This window comes from Podarcis bocagei (genome assembly GCF_964188305.1).
Source record: "Podarcis bocagei genome assembly, chromosome: 11".
NCBI classification, from domain to species: domain Eukaryota; kingdom Metazoa; phylum Chordata; class Lepidosauria; order Squamata; family Lacertidae; genus Podarcis; species Podarcis bocagei.
The window spans coordinates 37,685,173-37,704,101 of NC_138136.1; positions in this window are offsets into that span (position 1 = coordinate 37,685,173).

Sequence of the window (18,929 nt, forward strand, 5' to 3'; positions counted from 1 at the left end):
ATTTCCCAATACTTCGGCCATCCGACCTCCATATTGAGTTTCTTCAATGCCTTAGCCTCCACGGGTGACACCCATCTAGGGGTTTTGTTTTCCAACAGATCTTTATATCTTATCCAGACATTAAACAATGCTTTTCTGACAATATGGTTTTTAAAGGCCCTATGCACCTTGATTTTATCATACCATAGATATGCATGCCAACCAAATGCATTATTAAAACCTTCCAAATCCAAAATGTCTGCGTTCTCGAGGAGCATCCACTCTTTCAGCCAGCAAAACGCTGCTGCTTCATAGTACAATTTTAAGTCCGGCAGGGCAAATCCCCCTCTTTCTTTAGCATCTGTCAGTATTTTAAATTTAATTCTGGGCTTTTTGCCCTGCCAGACAAATTTCGAAATATCTTTCTGCCACCTCTTGAAACAATCCATCTTGTCAAGAATCTGCAAGGTTTGAAACAAAAATAACATTCTAGGCAATACATTCATCTTAATCACTGCAATTCGGCCTAACATTGACAATTTCAAATTTGACCATATTTCTAGATCTTTTTTAATTTCTGACCAGCATTTTTCATAGTTGTCCTTATACAAATTCAAATTTTTTGATGTCAAATAAACCCCTAGGTATTTCACCTTCTTAACCAGTGTCAATCCTGTCTCTTCTTGAAATTTCTCCTTCTCCGTGGCTGTTAAATTTTTTTCTAAGACTTTAGTTTTTTGTTTGTTCAATTTAAATCCAGCTACCTGGCCAAATTGTTGGATTATCTCCAACACCCTTTTCGTACTAGTGTCAGGCTCTTGTAGGGTCAATACTAAGTCATCTGCAAATGCCCTTAACTTATAATGTTTATCTCCGACCTGTACACCTTTAACCTGCTGGTCATTTCTAATCATATTCAGCAACACCTCCAGAACCGAGATAAAAAGCAATGGGGAAATTGGGCATCCCTGTCGTGTTCCTTTTTCTATCCTGAGTTCCTCAGTTACCACATTATTTACAATTAGCTTAGCTTTTTGTTCAGAGTATATCGCACCCAAACCATTCTCAAATCCTTGGCCTACCCCCATCCCGTGAAGATTCTTTTTCATAAAACTCCAAGAAATATTGTCAAAGGCTTTCTCCGCGTCCACAAAAATCAGCACTGCTTTAGTGTTAATTTTCACCTCTAGCAATTCCAAAATATCTATTATATTCCTTACATTGTCTGATAGGTGTCTTTTTGGGAGAAAGCCTGCTTGGTCCTTATGAATCTTCTCCATCAACACTCTTTTAAATCTTTTTGCCAAAATGTCTGCAAAAATTTTGTAATCCACATTAAGTAATGATATTGGGCGGTAGTTCTTAAGTTGAGTCTTTTCAGTCTCTGTCTTTGGTATGAGTGAAATATACGCTTCTTTCCATGATTCTGGTGCCCTTTTCCCCTCTAAGATCTCATTGCAGACTTCCTTTAACGGATGAACCAACCACTCCTTCAAAGATTTGTAGTATCTGGAAGTCAATCCATCCGGCCCTGGAGATTTGCCCAATTGCATGTCTTGAATGGCACCCTCTATCTCTTGTTCTGTTATTCTCTGATTTAGATCCACCTTACTTTGATGAGAGATTTTTTGTAATCCATATTTATTAAGGAATTTATCTATGTCCTCTTCATTTTGTGGTCCTTGAGAATAAAGTTTTTTTAAAATAACTCAAAAAACAGTTTCTGATCTTGTTGGGTTTAGATATGTTCTTTCCGTCCACTTCTAGGCTTGTAACTGTATTTAGTTTCTGCCTTTTCTTCAATTGCCATGCCAGAAGTTTGCCACATTTATCTGCCGATTCGAATGTCTTTTGTTTCATTTGCTTTATCTTCCATTCAATCTCTTGATTCATCAATTCCATATATTGTGTTTGATATAACTTGCACCCACAAGTTCCCAGCATCAAATCCTGACATTTCCAGTTGAAAAGGATCACAACAAAATTTGGGAAGGTGAGAGTTCTGCATAATATGCTTATTTTGACCACGTGGATGTGTGTTTATGGAGCCAAACATGAACACTTAAATGTATAATGGCCTTAATAACATCCCTTTAAACAGTGCAATTTTTCTGTATATAAAAAAAGAGGTGCCGGACTCACCATGAACACCTTCCTTGTTTTCTTATAATGGCAATGACACCCACCAGAGAGGTGCCAAAACTGAGTTCCAGCGAGTTCTGGCTGAAAAAAAGAGCCCTGTCTATAAGCATTTCTGAGATTTTATGTACTGTATGTAAGTCACTTTGAACAACTCCTTTGTGAAGAGGATAAGATATATATATGAGATTAGTAAGGGTTGGTGTTTCTTTAACTCCAGCATTTTTAAAACCAGCTATGGGTATAAGCCTGACCACAGTCTGGTGGACTATCCAGCAACTTCTGGCTGCTTGCTAAGATTTCTTGCTGGACCTGCTTGTGTTCTTAAGCCAAGAGTGTACATACCCAAGACCTCTTAACTCAGATTAGTTATACCTTCATATCCTGATTGCGCAATATTGCTTTCCATATGTAAACCACACGGAGTGGAAAACAGAGCTTCTTGCTGTGCAATAAAAAGTAGATCATTCAAGGCTTAAGTCAGCTCATTCCTGCCTTCAGTACTGTATAGAACTAGCCCCATCTGCTGACAATTAGTGAAATAACCATATGATATATTTAGACTTGTTTTGAATCAATGCAAAGCTAAGGACCAGGCACAGAATCATAGAATTGCACAGTTGAAAGGGATCACGAGGGTCACCCAGTCCAAGCCCCTGCAATGCAGGAATCTCAACTAAAACATCCATGACAGGTGACCATCCAACCTCTGCTTAAAAACCTCCAAGGAAGGAGAGTATGACACTGTCTATTTGCAATATTCCCCTTCTGGAAGCAACCTTTCTGCATGCTGAGAAAATATGGGAGAACTACAGGATGACAATGCTTGGCATTGTGTGGATGACGTGGGTCACCTCCAGCCTGTACATATTTTGTAGCATGGATTAAATCACATATCAGAAATTTAGGTTTGCACAATTATGTACAATAATCCACTTTTTAAAAACAAACAAACAAAAAACCTAGACTTTCTGTAGTTACATAATGATGAGGAAATACACTCAAAAGTGTTGAATAAACCATTGATTGACGATAAGGTGTATGAGCTCTTTGCAAGCAAATCAAAGTGAATGCTGAGCAAACAGACGCAAGCTTTGGGGCAAGCAAATCAGAATGAATGTACAATAAACAAGTTGAATGGAGAAGCCCCAGTGAAGAATGAGTGAATGAAGCATAATAATTCCACACTAAATGCCTAATGTAGAAGCCCCCATTCCCCTCCAAAGAATAGAAGAAAGCAATATAGCATTGCACCAGATCTGCCAGTGGATGAGATGACATACAGTAGCATACAGTGGTACTTCTAGTTACGAACTAAATTCGTTCCAGAGGTCTGTTCTTAACCTGAAACTGTGCTTAACTAGAGGAGCGCTTTCGCTAATGGGGCCTCCTGTTGCCACTGCGCCATTGGCACACGATTTCCGTTCTCATCCTGGGGCAAAGCTCTCAACTCAAGGTAACTCTTCCAGGTTAACAGAGTTAGTAACCTGAGGCATTTGTAACTCAAGGTACCACTGTATTAATACATCATGGGAGGATAAGACTGAGCATGGCAGTTTAGTCTACTCACTGGCACCATTTTCTTTCACTTTACTTCTTGAGCCACCATTCTCAGGCCCAGTTCTGTTACTTATTTTCCCTGTGTTTTTTAAATCATCACCAGCTTCCCAGTGTCAGTCAATCAGGACGGTTGCTCTAGTAATTTCCACCCACATGGCACTCACTGTGTGGTATTTTGAGGTTGGGACGTCAGAATGATATGGTGCTTTGTGAGTCACAGAGAATATCCCACTCATCTCCATATTGTCAGAGGTGTTTCAAGTTAGGGAGATGAAGAGAACCCCTGATGTTCTCCAAAGCCCTTTGCTTTTGGAAGAGACAGGCTGACTGCTTCATTTCCCCTCACTATGGAAAAAGTGGGTTTCTCAATACACTGGATGCCAATTCTCTATGGCAATTATTTTCTTTTGCAATGTTTTCCCCAGATCACTATGAACAACAACAACATACCTAGTTGAACATTAAAAAATGAACTATGATGCTTTGGCTAAACCAAACTCGGGAATATACCAAAGTCCTGATGCCCACATAGTAACCTGAGCAGCCAGCTTAGCCACCAAAACTGCTCCCACAAAAAACTTCTTGCCATAAGAAGGTGTACAAGAGCAATTATTTTGGATGGGAAACACTGGGGCTTTTGCAAACCAGCTGATACAAAAATGCAGATTGCTCAGTTTTGCTCTCTGAACATTTCTGGTATGTGGGACAAGAAAAGGAAGCAGTTTCACATGCAGTAAAAGTGCCCTTAGTCCTAGGAGCCCACACAGGGCCCACAAATAGGTGGAACAGACATGGTTTATTCAGTGCAGGGGCTCATGGCCTGAGGAAATCAGGCTAAATTGTATGTTGTGCTTATAGATGTTTATGCAAACTCATTTCCTCATAGCTTTGTAGCTATAAGGTCTGTCTAGTGTAGAGCCAGTGTGGTGTAGTGGTTAAGAGCAGTGGACTTGTAATCTGGTGAACCGGGTTCGATTCCCCACTCCTCCACATGCAGCTGCTGGGTGCCCTTGGGCCAGTCACACTTCTCTGAAGTCTCTCAGCCTCACTCACCTCACAGAGTGTTTGTTGTGGGGGAGGAAGGGAAAAGGAGAATGTTAGCCGCTTTGAGACTCCTTAGGGTAGTGATAAAGTGGGATATTAAATCCAAACTCTAGAGGTTGTGAGAATTGTTACAGCCAATTGGAAGCAGCCCTGTCCTTTTAGCCACCCAGAATGGCTGGGGCAACCAAATACTAAAAATATTAAGTATTATTTTTTGTTGAGATTGAGAGAGAGCTTGCACAGGAAACTGTCAAACAGGTGTGGGGAATATTTGATCCTCCAGCTATTACTGCTCTGTATTTATAACAATCAGGCAACCAGAAACTTAATGAGCTTAAAGAAAGGGAAATTAAAAGAAACTAAAGGACATCAAAGGGACGCGGGTGGCGCTGTGGGTAAAACCTCAGTGCCTAGGACTTGCCGATCGCATGGTCGGTGGTTCGAATCCCCGCAGCGGGGTGAGCTCCCGTCTTTCGGTCCCAGCTCCTGCCCACCTAGCAGTTCAAAAGCACCCCTAAGTGCAAGTAGATAAATAGGTTTCCGTGAATAAACGGCATTTCTGTGTGCTGCGCTGGTGCTGGTTCACCAGAGCAGCTTCATCACGCTGGCCATGTGACCCGGAAGTGTCTTCGGACAGCGCTGGCTCCTGGCCTCTTAAGTGAGATGAGCGCACAACCCTAGAGTCGGACACGACTGGCCCGTACAGGCAGGGGTACCTTTACCTTTACCTTAAAGGACATCAAACAGACAGAAATTGGGGTGGGGGCATATTACTAGTTTGTACTAAGTCCAGGCAAATGATTATGCTTGGGCACTGAGTATATATATGACTATTGTCCAGCTTGTGTAGGGAATGAGCTTCTTTTCCATTCTAGAATTCTATTATTCCAACCACATGTTCAATCGTTTAAAAAACATCTCTGTGAGATGTGCCCCAAATACCCCCAGAGACACATTCACTTAGGAGAACATAACATGTGCCCACAGACTGGAGTGCCTGAAGTGATTCCTATAAACAGGGCAGCTGGGGAAAAAGGTGCTTCTGCAACTGTGAAAGCTGCCAGGAAGCTGCAGCTGTTGCTCTGGGTGCCTGGGGCAGAGGTTATATTTTTCACATGAATTCGCATCCAGGAATAAGCAGGATGCATCACATATTGATGTTTTGACATGCCCGGATCAACCCAAACGAGTCAGTCTGCTCAGATCTCCAGCACAGAAGCTGATGAGAAAATTGTCCCTAAAAGCTAGACACTGCCTGTTGCTTAGAATCTTGCTTGTATCCTTCTTGTGGAATTGGCATAGGCATCTGATCAGCCGCTGTAAGAAAAGGATGCTGGGCTAGATAGCAGAGCAATTCTTGCACTCTTTATTGAGGATCAGCTGAAGCAACGGCAGGGAACCTGTGGCACTTGAGGTGCTGCTGGACTCCAACTCCCAGCAGTCCCAGGCAGCATGGCCAATGATAACAGAGTCATAGGATTTTAGAGTTGTAAGGGACGCGGGTGGCGCTGTGGGTTAAACCACAGAGCCTAGGACTTGCCGATCAGAAGGTTGGCGGTTCGAAGCCCCGCGACGGGGTGAGCTCCCATTGCTCAGTCCCTGCTCCTGCCAACCTAGCAGTTCGAAAGCACCTCAAAGTGCAAGTAGATTAAATAGGTACCGCTCCAGCGGGAAGGTAAATGGCGTTTCCGTGTGCTGCTCTGGTTCACCAGAAGTGGCTTAGTCATGCTAGCCACATGACCTGGAAGCTGTACGCCGGCTCCCTCGGCCAATAAAGCGAGATGAGCGCCGCAACCCCACAGCCGGCCACGACTGGACCTAATGGTCAGGGGCCCCTTTACCTTTTTTTAAAGGGTTGATAGTTGTCGTCAAGCAGCACTAAGTTTCCATCTAGGTAGCAACCCAGAGGGTTGCCATGTGTCCTCTTTTTCCAGGACACATCCTCTTTTTCAGGGGTAAAATTTCTGTCTGGGTGGCTTTTTAAAATTTGCCAAAATGCCTCTGGCTATACTTTCCGGATGAGACATAGACATAACTGGTGGTTGAAGACTTGCTTTCCTCTTCTCTTCTCCTGCCCCCCCTCCAACAATATATCAAAGTTTCTATAGCCTGCATATAGTAGGGGCATTTAAAATGAGAGTTGTCATAGCGTCCTCTGTTTTTTGCTCTTCAAAATATGGCAATCCTACTTGATATGTACAGGAAAGTAAATTTAAAGCATGTCCAACACACATTTAAAGTGCATGACTTCCTCCATAGAATTGTGGCAATTGTAGTTTGTTAAGGGTGCTGGGGATCAAAGAATCCTGAGAACTGTATTTAGATGAAGTACTGAGAATTCTGCTGGATCCCTACCCTTTCTTAGAGAATCATAATTTACAGAGCTTCCTAGGGTACAGAAGGTATTTAACCTGCAATGTGGTTCAGTGATTTTATATCAGAATAATATACCTGTTTACTCAGAAGTAATTCCAACTTAATTCAAATCAATCCATAAAAAGTACACGCAGGATTGCAACTACAGAAACATGTTATGCATGTTGACGTGGAAATAATTTTATCATGTTCAACAGGACTACTAACTTTATGGTTTATATGTACCTGTAGAGAAAGCTCCACAGAACTGTCTGATCATTTTTAGAAAGAGAGAGAAACATATATGTTAGGAGAAAAGAACCTGAATTATTCTTCCCTCATTAGCACTATGACACTGAGTCTCTCATAATCTCGTCCCACACATCTCTCGCTGAGTCAACCACCAAGGACTAAGAGAAAGCATCATAGTCAAGAGGGAAGCGAATTGAAAGAGGATAATGATTCTGCAAAGGCTATCTCTGCAGAATGATTCAGAAAAGTGACGCTGAAAGAAAGAAAACAAACTCAGGAAATATAAAAGTGGAAAGGACGTAACAGAGACGTAAACTTATGAAATAAACCTACACCAAGGATGGGGAGATGGGTGTCCTAAGAATACAAAAGGGGAGTGATGTTTTGCGTACACAAAAATAAAAGGTGGAAATGGGTCTTTTGATGTCTGAAGTGTAGCTTTACATCTATAAAGGCTTAATGCCTATTAAGTTTTATCTGTTTTTTAGTCTTAATAAGTTGCTTCACGCATGATTTTTAACAGTTCAGCACTCAGTTCAACAGCTCAGCAGATGTCTACTGAGAAGTAGACCCCCCTCACATACATATTCATAAAGGCCCTGATTTAGCTCAGCCCCCACCGCCCTGTATTGGCTGAGTTAACAAAAATCAGCTACACATTGTAGTACTTCATGACAAACACCTTATCTAGCTAAGCCCAAACATTGCCACCACGACCACAACAGGAAGGAGCCAGCTGTCATTTTCAGACAATAGATAAATAGATTGATGCATCAACATAGGATCTTAGAAACGAAGCTTTATAAACTTGGAGCCTGTATATGAGGGGTTGTATGTCAAAATCCAGCATGGAAGAATTGTTTTTACATTTCTTATTTCATAGAAACCAGTTATGTAAAAAAACCATATTAGGCCTTGAAATAAGAGCCAGTGTGATTCAGAGGACTTGTATAGAAGGAACATGTTGTAATTCCCTTATGTTTAAAATTCTGCCTTTCCTATTTGGTAATATGGGGGTGGGAAGAAGGTGAGATTTTATTGTTTGCCTTGCTCCGATTTCATAGTGGCATGATGACAGAAAATAAAGTATGCATGTCCTCAGGAAAGCTGAGGGCTGAGCCATTTCAATGAGAATTCCAGATACACCGTGTGATGCTAGAAAAATATATATTTCAGGTTTAAAGGCTGCAAGCAGCATTTTTAAGTCTGGATTTTCTTTCAGCTCCCTTGGTTTTATCGACATAACACTCCACGGAAAAAATTCCAAGGTGACCAAGACTTGGGGATGGAGCCATGAGGAGTTTCAGCTTCAATATATCCCATTCCTTGGTCTCAAGAGCAGATGTCTGAATCCCGAAATGTGCTTTGATTGTAAACCAGGCCAGGAACTCTGTGGTGTTTGTTCCAGTCACCACAAAGCATTACAATGTCAATGACAGAGAGCGCTTGCTTTTTTAAAGGCCCCTGGAAAAGATGGCATTGGCCACAATTCTAGACTCAGATGCTACAGCTTTAAATGATGTCAAGATTAATATTGAGCTGGGTTACGAAAGGGTATTTAGAGGAGACCACTGCAAGGCAGGAAGGGCTACTGTTTTAATAATAAACCTTATTTTTAATGGTTTCAGTTCAAAACAATGGTAAAAAGATTCTGTTCTGGTCAAACCACAGATCATGTTAAGACTTTAACAAATTACAGTCTTTCCCCATGGTTATTTAGAAAAGTGATACTGGATCTTAAGTAAAAATGTTTAGGGATTCTGCTGCCTATACGAAATGTTTCAGTTTAATAGGTTAGAACAGAAGTACAGAAATATCTACTAACATTAATGAAACTTTTATTTAAACCATACAGAAACAAGAAAGAAAAAAAAGAATTGTGCTTTATTCCAAGTTGGCTAGACCCAGTTAAAGAAATGAAAAAAACCACAAACATTCTGTTGCTCTAGGGATGTTTTTTCTCTAAAGCACCGGGCATCTATTTTATTTTCTCAGATATAAATCAGAGCACCTAAATAGTGTAATTGTATGCATGTCTACTGAGTTAAATGGGGCTTACTCCCAAGTCGCAGGTATGGGTATGTAGGACTACAGCCTAAATCTAAAATGTTCCCTTGACATTCCCCCAGGTGAAGACACTGTAAAGGTCAATGGCACATTAGGATTTAGATTCTATATTAATAAGCCAGTGCAGTGATGTCATGGACTGGGTGGACACAGAGGAATGGTGGGGGCACCAGCTGGGGAACCTCCAAAAGAATAAGGTTCAGAGCCCGGGGATTGGTGGTGGGACAACAATGAGCGGTTAGAAGGAGAAGAGGGGGCCGACTGGGAAGAAGAGGTGTCAGAAGCTGAAGAGGTAACAGGGTTGAGTGAGCAGGAAGATTCTGGGGCAGAGAGCAGTCCAGAATCAGAGGCAGAATCAGAGGCTGGAGAGGAGAGGCAGAGATGAGTCAGGCTGGTGATGAAGCCAGGTTGTTTCCCCCTCCTGCTGCAACAAGCTCCCCTCCCCCAATGTCCCAGGACCAGAAGAGGTATGAAGAGGGAGGAGCAGAGACAGAGGGGTCAGCGTTGTCTCAGATTGCTTGGGAAGGACCCAAGGGAGAAGGAGATTTAGGCAGCTGGGGGTAGACAGGGATCTTCAGCCTCTGCAACTGCCTCATGGGGCAAGACCTACTGAGAAGAGTTGCTTTGCTCATTGGGCTTGGCTCCCTTAGGAGGCATGGTTTCTTCTAATAGTTAACTTCATGTACTCTGTGTGATTTATTGCTATCTGGCTCCCTGACAGACCCTGACAGGTGTAGGCATTAGACTTAGACTGGGAAAATACTAGATTCCATTAGTCTCCAGGTATGGACCAATTTTGTTGCAAATCCTTACTTGTAAATAAGTATTCTCTATAGAATAATTCTTTATATATCTATATAATAAAACATATCGGTTCAGTATGAAAAGCAACGTAGCACATTTAACCAAGATACATTATATACTAGCTGCTTAGAAAACACAAAACTAAGCAATGGCATTATGAGTTGGAACTGAGAATGGGATTGAGAGGAACAAATGTGTACAGAGCAAAACTTTAGAAAAGGGCTTGAGTAGAGCATCTGGAACTTGGATGTGGGCAGTGAGGAGCCCTGGCCTGCAGCAATGTTTTAGCAAGACAGTCTTAAACAGTGTTGTGGGTTTTGCAAGCACAGAAATCATCCTATCAAGTGAATTGTGAAACCCAGCATGAACGAGCCCAGTCTGTGTTGTTGAGAAGTCCACCCCACATTTTCCCTGCAGTTCAGCATATTAGAATCTGGAGGAGTAGTGATTCAGGGGACATCCTTTTTATTCTGCATCCATGATTATTTGTGCTCATGATGCTATTGGGTCAGTCATACACGATTCTGTTTCAAAGATGGTTTGCCCCTACAAAAAGTTTGGAGAGATTCATTTCCAGTTGGTGCAAATCCCATCACTTCCTGCTGAAATACCACTACTTTTTGTACCACAAATGTTCAGGTTTTTGTCCCACCTTTGCTGCGCTATAGCCCTTCCAGACAGTGGCAGCTTTGGGGAAGCACTGCAGAACAAACTAAAGCAGACTATATCCACCACCAACACACTACCATTGTGGCAAGAATATGGTACAGAACACATCCACAATAAGACATCAGTCTAGACCTGTTCAGGCAGCTGTGAAAGAATCTTGAAGGCCTCAGTCTAAGTACTTATTTGATCCCAAAGTTCTTATAATAAAACTGCACTTTGTTTCAAACCACTTCTCTGCAATTCCCTGGGTCCGTGAAGCATCTTTTATAGCCCTAATCATGTTTATTCAGACCGCCACATAGGATTACAATCTTAATAAACTGTTTTATTAAAAATGCATTTAAAACAGTGTGGTTTTTTATAGAGAAATCAAGTAAAAGCCAACTAAATAAAACCAGGTCTAGCCCTTGAACCTTATCAAAATCCATTTAATTTCCTAGAACTACAAATTCTACGTAAGTCCTTTTAAAAAATCATATACAGGCACACAATACATGTAAAACCTATTATATTCGCCACCTACTATCTTAAAAATATCTTAACACTGTTTATTCTAGGCCTGTTTGTTTCCTTATTGAAATACAAGCAACCCCATTTATACTGGCATTCCATCAGCTTTTGAAGATGCACACTGCACATTAAAAATACTCTCAAGAATCCTGGGAACTGTAGTTTGTGAAGTGATGGGAACTGTAGCTTCCCAGGATTCTTCTAGGTTCGTGTATGGAGGCTTTAAATATATTGTGTGTATGCAGCCACAGTTACACACATATTCCCTTGATTTCTTGATCCAAGTCTCTTGTTTTTAATTTTCTATGTTGTTTTAATGGCATTGCTTTATTATGTATTTTAATTATGGATATTTCCACTTTAATGGTTTGTGTAACTTCATTTTTATACTTTGTAAACTGTAGCAAAGCCTATTTGGGCATTAAGTGTTACATAAATAAATGAATAAGAATACGAAAAGGTCCGCCTGAGGGGGGTGGAAATGTAAAAGGCCTCCCACCTCTTTTCAAGCGCCGACTATAGATAGCGCTTTCACAGCACTTCAAAACACAATGGAAAAACTTCCCACACTTGGCTGTGAGTCATCAGGTACCGAGCAATGAATTAAGAGATGCATGTGTGTGAGAGCTAGACTGTGGTCAGCAAAGCTAAACATGGCACAGTCGGATGTTTATCTCAGTATTCTCACCTGAAAAACCTCTTCAGAATATAAGTGAAAGGGTGAGAGGTAGACAGACATTTCAAAGTTCAGCACAAGCGGTGTCAACACACGCTCTCTGCCCTGAATTATGGGACTGAATGAACCTTGATTGCTCTGGTGGGTTATCTTTTTCTGGAACAGGACGAAGGAGGGTGTGTGTGTGACTCTGTTATCCTTACCTGATTTCTCGGTGGCTGTTGAACCCATTGACAGTGGTATCTTTCTGAGCTGACTGAATGGAATGGGTATTGGAACTACTGTTTTACAGTAGTTTCCATCCCATCTCCAGGGTCAGTTTCAGATAATAGCATTGGCTGATGGTATTTTGCCCCCCTGCAGTTCAGTGGGCTATAAATGCAATAAAGAACAAAAAAATTAATTTGTGGTAAAAGAAATAAATAACATGTTTTGGGCTACAACTCCCAGCTGGGGCTGAGAGTTTTAGTTCAACACATCGGTAGGGCACCAGGTTGGAGAAGCCTGGTGTACTCCTGCCTTAAGACAGCCCTGAAAATCACCATAGAGCAGTAGTAGGAATAAGAGGTGCAGCACACATCTGTTGCGCTTTAGCTAAAGTAGTATTTAAGAGGGAGGCTTACAACATAGCAAATATAAACACAACAATCATGGATTAAAACAAACTCTAACAAACAAGGGGTTTTTTAAAAAAAAAGCAAAGGAAGAGATTATCTTTATTAACTGTAAAAAGGAAAATGAGTATCAGCTGTAGGCTTCAAGGAGTATTTCATTTAATTTCCTGTTTTCTGTGTTGCTTGACTGTGTTAGCATGATTTTTAAGAGGAAAAGAAGGCATCTACTGTTTTGCTTTGAAGATGGTACAGAAAATTTGGGGAACTTGCATTTTTTTTATATAAAAAAAAAATCTGCACGTTTACAGGATGAATATATTTTGCAAAGCATGTGTCCGTTCCAAACAGCGAACTGGTTTTCAGTAAAAAGACAGGGACAAGCAGCCTGCCTCTGGCTGTTTCTTTCTTTCCTTCCCCCTTTCCCTTCTTTGCAGGATTAAATAAAATTGTTTGTGTCCATATGCTACGCAGCAGATTCAAAATGCTACGTGGAGAGGACTTCTGGTTTGTTTAATATGAATATTTCCAAATCTTAACAGAAATCAAGATAGCAAAACCCAAATAAAAATTCAAAACCAATAATAAAACAGCAATAAGACCAATGAAGTTTTTTAAAAAAACAAAACATACAGGAATAAGGCAGCAGATAAAACTTAGCATGGAGTGACTTTCAGGAAACATTAAAAGGCCAGGGGAAATAAAAAGGTCTTTCTTTACTTGGTACTAGAAGACATGGAATTGGGCAGCTGGATAGCTTACCTAGGACTCAGAGTAGTATTCCACAGGGATGAGGTGCCATCACTGAAAAGCCCGTCACCTTAGCTCCCACCTGCCTCACTTCAAATAGTGGGGCACTAGGAGGAAGCAGGTTTCTAAGGCTGACCTCAATGAGGAGGCAGGTTTATGTTGGAAGTGATTGCCCAGTTCCAAGCCATTCATCTGGTATCCTTCCCTGACAACGGTGGTTTTCTTGCTCAACACAAAGTGGATGGATGACAGGACCCAGCAGGGAACGGGCAGCAGAGCCTTGGCTGCCTTCAGGAGATCAAAAGATGTGTCTAGTGTTCTGGTTGCAACCATGCTTTTGCCATGTCACTCACTCTCAACTTAACCTACATGAGCTATGTATTTTGGTCTTGTTCATTCATACCCCTTCCTCCTTTGCACACCATGAGAAAAAAGAGTGAAAGCCCCAGTTACCTGTTAGATCCAAACTCAGGAAACAGTGGTTTAGCTTAACTGTGGTCAGCAAACCAAGTTCAAACTGTGGTTTCAGATCCTGGTTTTTGTGTGATTAACTAACCTGAGTTACAATCATCCAGTCTCTTGAGTTCATACTTTACTAGAAACTGGAGCTGATTCAAAACTGAAAGTGGTTGCTTTCAGTCTTATTCCCTCCTATGCAAAGGAAGAGGTAAAGGCATATAAGCCCAAGGCTCATCACCACTTATTCTCATAAAACTAAATGAAAGCTTAGAGGTACATCTAAACTGGGCCTAAGAGAAAGCCAGGGATGTGGGTGGTGCTGTGGGTTAAACCACAGAGCTTAGGGCTTGCCGATCAGAAGGTCGACGGTTCGAATCCCTGCGACGGGGTGAGCTCCCATTGCTTTGTCCCAGCTCCTGCCAACCTAGCAGTTTGAAAGCATGTCAAAGTGCAAGTAGATTAATAGGTACCGCTGCGGTGGGAAGGTAAACGGCGTTTCCATGCGCTGCTCTGGTTCGCCAGAAGCGGCTTAGTCATGCTGGCCACATGACCCGGAAGCTGTATGCCGGCTCCCTCAGCCAATAAAGCGAGATGAGCACCGCAACCCCAGTCAGCCACGACTAGACCTAATGGTCAGGGGTCCCTTTACCTTTAAGAGAAAGCGACAGACACAGAAATTGCACAATAGCAACAGGTGTGAAAGAAACCTGCTGCCCCACCTTTGCATCTGGCTCCTAGAAAAACTCACCATTTTTCAGAACTAAGTTGTGTTCCTGGAGAAAGCATATGGAGATAGGAAAGAGGCTGTCAGAAACTGAAGAATTTCTTAAGACATGTAGGCCAACTCTTCCTTGGAGGATGGGCAGGATATTTATGTAACCGAGAGTAATAACAAATGAAAGAGGCCTGATTAACCTACCTTTTTTCTCCGTAGCCCAAATCAGATTTATTTACAAGCTGTTTTACCAAAATGCTGATCGCAAATATCAAATAAAGTATTAGACGTAAACCTCCCTGTGCCAAAGTATTAAAACATTAAAGAAAAACACATGTCTAATAGAGATAGAATTACACACTATAAATCCGTTAGATCAAAGGCTTTGGGTCTCAGTGGGGCTTGAAACCACATACTCTGGCCTCCTACATGGAGCTCTGCCCACACTTCTCCTGGTCAAGCATACCCCTGACGATCCTTGTGAAGTTGCTACTTTACCCTGCTGTCATTATCCCTGTTTCTTTTTATAAGAAACACCCAAGCCCCCCTTTTCCAATAAGTAATCTAAGTCATTTTAAAAAACAATTACACTGAGGTGGGTGGGTTGTGGGGGTGGCAGTGGTTAGGAGAACACACATGACGAAAGCACATGTTTTTCTAATCACGAAGCGTAGTTTTGTGGAAACTGCTATTTTGGCCTTTGCAGCTGAAATGAAGGTCAAAGTTAACTTCTAACTAGCATGTTATTTGCCCAGCTGCAATTAGAAATTTAAAAACAAACAAACCAGAATACAGCAAATTTGATACACAATTCTGGGTAGTGCTATACATTTAATCTGTTCTTATTGAAAACTCCCCTTAATTCTCCATACACAAACACACACTCAATATAGGATGCCAACACCACTTTTCAGACAGACATAACTGAGTATGGTGCAACCATCTCCCTTCTCCCATTTTAGAAATATGGTCATGGGTCATAGCTGTAGTGGAGCATCTAGGGCCCATAGTGGGGCAGGAGAGCTTAAAAAAAAATCACATCTGGCAACCAACGTGCCCCTTGGGTTTCAGATAGTACATGGATAGGCAAGTCTAAAAAGCTTGGGACACCAATTTTCATGGCCCTTTACGGGCTATGGTGGCTCATTTACCAGAAGTAATGTATTTAGCATCAACTCTGAAACTGTATACTTGGTTCTGACCAGACTAAGCCTCCTTGGATGCTTTTGCTGTAGGAGTTAACGCTAAATATATAACTTCTGGTAAATGAGCCACCATAGCCACTCAAGGGCAGTGAAAAATTGTGCCCTAGTCTTTTTAGACTCGTCTACCCATGTACTATTTGAAACCAAAGAGGTGCATTGGTTGCCAGATGTGAAATGTATTGCCATTATTTTCAGCTCTCCTACCCCATTACCAGGTTCACAATCCACAGCATCTCCAGGCGGACCTTGCAGTGCCCCCTGTCTGAAAGCTTACAATGCAGCTGTCAGTCAAGGCAGATAATGCTGAGCTAAATAGACTAATGGTCTGACATGGTACAAGGCAGCTTCCTATGTTCCTAATTGTCCCACTTCCTTCAAAACCATCCCACTCTGGGCACTGGGCAAACTGTTCGGCCTCCCTAACACGTTGCTACGTGGGAGATTTTGGAACCAGAAACTAAGCTCCCCTACCAAAAAAAGATGATGCTTCAAGCTGCTGTTCACCTAAATAGGATATTCTTGTCTTCTAATATTCCCCGGCATACAGTCATTACCTTGGAAGCCAAACGGAATTCGTTCCGGAAGTCTGTTTGACTTCCAAAACATTCGAAAACCGAAGCGCGGCTTCCAATTGGCTGCAGGAAGCTCCTGCAGCCAATCAGAAGTCACAGAAGCCGTTGGATGTTTGGCTTCCAAAAAGTTCGTAAACCAGAACACTCACTTCCGGCTTTGCGACGTTTGGGAGCCAAAACATTTGAGAACGAAGCTGTTCGAAAATCAAGGTACGACTGTACAGTGGTACCTCGCAAGACGAATGTCTCGCAAGACAAAAAACTCGCTAGACGAAAGGGTTTTTGGGTTTTTGAGTTGCTTTGCAAGATGATTTCCCCTATGGGCTTGCTTCGCAAGACGGAAACGTCTTGCAAGTTTGTTTCCTTTTTCTTAACACCGTTAATACAGTTGCGACTTGACTTCGAGGAGCAACTCATATAACACGGTGTGGTAGCCTTTTTTGAGGTTTTTGAAGACTTTGGTGATTTTTGAAGCTTTTCCAAAACTTTCCCGACACCGTGCTTCGCAAGACGACAAAACTCGCGGAACGAATTAATTTCGTCTTGCGAGGCACCACTGTATTAGGATATTGAAGTCACAAAGGCCCAAAGTATGTGATGGTTTTTAGTTTCCCCTTACGGGTCTTTTCTTTATTTCAAAGCAGCAGCTGAGGTGGGTGTTCAGGTCTAGGACTGTGGGGTGTGTGGGGGAGATTAACTCTTTCTGCATTGCAGTCTTGACAAAAATCCCCCTCTTGAAGCTGTCATTTAGCATTGGAGAAGAGGTACCATTGTCATCAGGACGTCATGCCGTTAGTCCTGAACATATCCTAACTTTCTTCACTGGACATTACAGGGAGTTTAATTGATTTTCTTGTTTTGTTTTACATTGGAGACATGAGCCGAGAAAGGATTGTCACTCTTTGGCATACTAAAGGCCTGTAGAGGCAAGCATTTGGCATAATAGCTGGGCAATGTTGAAAAGCTGGTGTGTCATGGCTCCCACTTTGCGACAAACTGAAAATACACAGTTGCCAAAAGGCAGAAATTCAGCATGCACCTCCCTTACCACCCATATATACTTCCCAGCTCAAAAAAGCAGTAATGCTACACAACTACCTGTCCTCAGATACCACAATGTAGAAAAGAATGCAGTTTAGAAGATCGGAAAGAGGGGAACATGAAATTAATAGGTACATAACCACAGCAGGATGAATAAAACCTGTCTGGCATAGAGCATTTAAATGGAGTGGGTTATGGAAATATGAAGTTAAACTGCACGACAACTTTTGTTGCTTCTTAGAATGTGTGCCATTTACAGTATTTTTCAAAGCCCTGGCTCCTAAAATGGTTGCCTAAAGGCATGGCAGAAGAAGGCTCTTTTTAAAGTAGAAACTATGGGAGTTTATATCCGAAAATGCCGAGCATCTCTGCAAAAATAAACTTTTCAGATGCCACATCTGTTTTCTCTCAACCCTGGCAGCGATGCGGTCATAAAGCAACATCTTGCCCTCAGAAATGTTCAGCACTTTAGAGCCAGAAGCCTGACTATGGTTCAGAAGTGTAAGGAAATTATCATAGTGACATAAGTAAACTTTGCAAAATCTGCACCCTGACCCCCAAAAGCTTTTTTTAGAGCTAATTTTTTCTCCAGTTCCTTTCAGGTTTTAAAGCCCTCAAACAAATTGATAGCAGAATTATTAAAGAATTCTGATGCAAATAAATAAAAATATACGTGCAGCTAAACTATGTGATTTATTGGAGCCTCCTCCATATGTATATTTACTTAGAAGCAAGTACCCATGAATTCTGTCCTGAGCCCAAAAAGTGGCTCCATATGGCACTATCATGAAGATTTGACTGTGAAAATTGGAACAATTGATTTTTTAAATAAACATCCTAATCAAGTAGTTAGGTAACTTTCCCTATGGATTTCTGGACCCAGAGTCCAAAAAGCATTATGGTACTTTAAGAATTGGAAGCATTCAGCTGAACTAAGACCAATAACAAGAGAGGATCGACAACTTGGATAGCAGGAATTCAGTATGTCACGTTGTTTGCAGTATGTCACATCACGTTGCATTTGTTTTGCACCAAAAAGGTCTTTAAAAGCATAACTGTGAAAGCTCACATATTCAGTTAAGGGTTGGAGAAACAGCATGTAAGTAGTTCTCTCTGCACTGCCAAAAGCAATAAAAATAGAGTAACCGAAGATACATACCTTAATATATCTGGAAAACCACTTTAACTATAAGCAACTTCAACAATATTTTTAAAGCAATTAAATTCTAGTGAGTATGCTGCAACTTTGTAAGAATGCAAGCTCACATGCTCCTTCCCAATTTTCTTTCTTGAAAAAAGCAACAGAATTAAAGCTTGCCCTTGAAGATGCTTAGGAATTCCATTTTTATATATCAAGGTAAAATATTTCCCTGCCTATGTCTAAACCACATTTCACCACCCCATCCCACCCAATGAAACCATCAGGTTTAATAGCTAGGCTATTTTACTAAGCAAACTAGTGAAAGATTAAGGAACAGAAGTAGGAATGTATGCTGGCTTCAGTCACGTAGGTTATCATAA